At 39.1% G+C, this 3996-nt stretch overlaps 1 protein-coding gene across 1 annotated transcript in view; it reads left to right on the top strand.

Moving 5' to 3' along the window:
• npas2 (neuronal PAS domain protein 2) overlaps positions 1-3996 on the top strand; it is a 26556-nt gene that overhangs the window by 21738 nt on the left and 822 nt on the right. The gene's annotated exons all lie outside the window — the stretch shown is intronic.

The raw sequence follows: 3996 nt of genomic DNA, 5'->3' as shown, positions 1-3996 counted from the left end.
AATTACGTATATAAAAGCTAAGCTTCATCATACTTTTAATTATACATTTCAAACACAGTATTTTCCCACATAGCCAATGATCTATATAAAACAAAAAACTGCTTTTAGTCTATTTGGATGATGGACAGTTTGAAGCGTTGAGTGAGTCTGTATTAGGTAAACTACATGTTAATCACCAACATTTTGGTTATGATATTAATACTAATGTTATTATATTAAAGCAGGGGTGGGGAACCTCCGGCCCCCGGGCCGTATACGGACCGCTAGACCATTTGGTACGGCCCTCGAGGTAATTTATAAACAAAGTGGCCTGTGCCTGGTGGTGGGGCCCAATGTGATATATTTTCATGGGGCCCAAAATCCCTGGCGGCGCCCCTGGGCGGATCCGGTCAGAGGGAAGCAGATACAGACAGCATCACCACAAACACGTGCCTGTGTGTTTGAAGTATATTACATTCTATTTGTATGATTGTATTACTTGTGTACTTTATAAATGTAATGTATTATTATTATTATTATTATTGTTATTAGGAGTCATTTCCCCTAAGGTTAAAGTTGTATGGATCGCTGAGAACCACTCAGATGTTTGCACACATCCAAATGTCTCCCACTTGGGTACCACTTTACAATAAGACCCTTATAAATGGTTTACGAATAGTTTGTAATTCATTTATTAATTAGGTTGTGAACACTTTACAAATCATTAATAAACTTTGATACAACATGAGATAAACAGGGCAACTGTGACCAGTTGCTTGCCAAATAGTGAGCCCACATTTATCTGTACTGCTAAGCCTTATATTGGCTACCTTCATCTTCTTCATCAGCAGCATCCTTGGTATCTGTTGTTCACTGAGTTGATTCTCACTAAGTAGCCAATATACTGTATCAATATGTATTACATATATATATATATATAATATTACATATTACATACATATATGTATACAACATCGTGCCAAATAGTGAGCCTGTGTTGATGTATATAACTGGTTTATAAATGGTTCTTAATGATTAATAAAGTGTTTGAAACCTAATTCATAAACTAATTATAAGCCCTTTATGAATCCTTTATAATGGTAGTCTTATTGTAAAGTGGTACCCCCACTTGCTATACTGCCCTGACATACATTACATTAGCTTTAGAAATGACTCTGGGTAATATGTGTGACCTGGTAATCATAAAAAGTGTTTAAAGATTTGATTGTTGATTTCGGGTGTCATTAACTCCTAAACGCTGCCAGCTGATCCAGCTCAGTACAATGGGGGCGGAGTTTTAAGGACAAGTGCGCGAAACAATACAACATCTGTTCACATCTGGTGACACACTGTCACACACAGCCAGGAAACACAAATGTGGAATGGGCAGATGCTGAGTGTCGCTGCAGGGGTCTAATGGACCTCTCAACTTTGCCAGGTAAAATACAAAATATAACTTGACAACATTAACTGAACCACAGCTGTTATTTCAAGGGATATTCTCTGTCTTCGGTCCTTCATTCAAGTGGATGATTAAAGTAAACAATTTGTTAGGCCCTGACGATTATATGACAGAACGAAACAAGAAGATTATTAAAATATCCTTCAGATTTGAGTCGTTTCCTCACTCTTTGGTATGACATCAAATCCCACTCGCCTTTAAATTGTCTTTACTTTAATCAATTTTATCAGTCATATGAGATATGTTGTCATGCATGCACAAATATATTAAGCGTAGCAAGCATACAACCAAGTTTAACCAACAGAAATCCACTTATCAGGGTTTTCTCAATGCCATATAAGAAAAAGTCCTTACTATATGACGTTAGCACTCTGTCCTGGCCGTAACTCAAACAGCCCTAACGCAGTGATTTGGCTATTGGCAGACTGCTTGAAAATTCAAATCATTGAGTGAGGAACATTAGCCAAAAATGGCCACAGGCGTTTTCGTGATTTCTTTCATTTGCATCAGCATAGTCTATTAATGGTTACAAGTGGCACAGCCCCACCTAGTGTCAGCAGAAAGTATTAAAAATAATGATTACAACAAAATGCAAAAAAAAAAATATAGATCATGTTTAATGCCTCGACTATCTGCGTTTGAGTCCATCTCCTGCTGCCTCACACTCACCTGAATGACAATGAAACCTTCAATTCATAATAAACTTTACATGTACATAAATGGGAAGAGCTATCTGTGTTTTATTGGGCTTTGTTGTTTTGATGATTGTCATACTACTTTTAATTATTTGATGTAAGATTATATACAGTACTCTTCCATTTACATTTTTTTGTAATATTGCAAGATAGATTTAAGTTTTAGTCTGAAAATGCTTGGAACTTTTAGTATTATTTTACTATTTTAGTATTCAGATGGGATTGGCTTTTCTTTAAAGACTCATTGCAAACCTTTTCTTCCTCTTCTTTCTATCTCATGTTGTTTGCATTCATCATAAGGGAAGAACATTAGAAAGGAAGAAAGCAATTACATTTTCAAAGGGACGAATTACAACCAACTGACGAAGTAAAAGTAAAAGGCAGATGATAATTGTTTACTTTCATGCAAACAACAGTTGACTTGGTGTCTGTTCCCCTGATCTCCATGTCTAGTAAAAGTAGAAAAGATTGAGTAAAAATGTATTGTTTTTCTTATAACACTAACTGCAACCGGCATTGGCTCTACTGTACGGGGAAATATCTAAAGCACCATTTTAAGTCTTATATGGCAGAGCTGATTTCTATTTGAATGCCTTGTGTTTTAGTTGTCTTGCCACAAGATGGAGCTATGTTCTAAGTGAGAAGCCTCAGCACGTTTCAAAAGAGAAAGAGGACATTTTTCATATCTTTATATTATGCAGCATGTCTTTTCAGGACTCCTTCAGAACAATCTTTCCTTATAGCACCCACCAACATGTTATTGTACAAAATATCCGATTCACCTTCAGACAGGAGCAGTTGGGTCTACTCTAGTTGAAGAGCAACTTCCAGGTTAAAGACACCTGTGAATACATTTATAGGAAAATGATGAATACACTAGATTTTCAAAAAAATATACAGAAATATACACTACAGTGACATCTGGCGTCGTTTTTGTAAGAAATGTTCACTTCCGCATAAAAAAACCTCGGCACGTGACTTCCCGCGTGTGACGTAACATGGGGGAAACAAGGGGGAGAGCGGCCGGTGTAACGTATTAATAAACATGGATCCCAATGCTAGTTTCGACACAGAAGAAGTTGAACATGAATATTCAAATGTATATGACGGACCACAACCTTATAATTATGAGCCTGCTAGGCGTCCAAGAGACCAGGAGCAGCCAAGGATTAGAAGAAATAACGGCCATCGGAGAGAAATTGAGCTCTGGTGTTTGGAGAACCAGTGGAGAACTGGGCAGCTATCTTGGTGAGTGACCGGCGTTAGCTACCAAATGTTAGCTAACGTCACATCACAACATTGTGAAGTTAGCTATCATACATCAGGCTAAAACTAAAGTAGCATTGATAATATAGTAACGTTACTGGCAGGACTGTTGACCCATAACATAAACTAATGCGCATCAGCCGTATCTTGCGTTACCTAATGCAACTCCACACTGCGGTGCTGTGTACCGTGGAGGGACGCGTGTATGAGAGGGTCGGAAATAGTCCTTTGCGCATAATGTAGAGAGTAGGGTGTGGGGGGAGCACAGAGAGAGAGAGAGGGGAAGGCCTTGTGACGTGGCATTTCTGTATCACACCTCAACGTAATCGCGATTGCGACACGCACCGACAATGCGACGAGGTCGGGGCAGAGGAAACACAAACCAAACAAAGGGGACAGACAAACAAACACAACAACGCACACCACCGACGAGTGAGGACCGGAGGGCGAGTTGTATGAGTGACGGACGGTTAGTCGACACGTGGGGAGCTACATGTGTGGGACGAAAGGTAGGTTCGTAAATGTGCCGTCATAGTGCCTACCGAGGTGTTGGAAAAGAGCGGCTAGCAGTTCATAGTCGAGGCATAAGCGAGC

This window comes from Notothenia coriiceps, unplaced genomic scaffold (assembly GCF_000735185.1).
Source record: "Notothenia coriiceps isolate Sejong01 unplaced genomic scaffold, NC01 NC01_scaffold00021080, whole genome shotgun sequence".
Lineage (NCBI taxonomy): Eukaryota > Metazoa > Chordata > Actinopteri > Perciformes > Nototheniidae > Notothenia > Notothenia coriiceps.
This window is presented reverse-complemented; position numbering and strand designations above follow the sequence as displayed.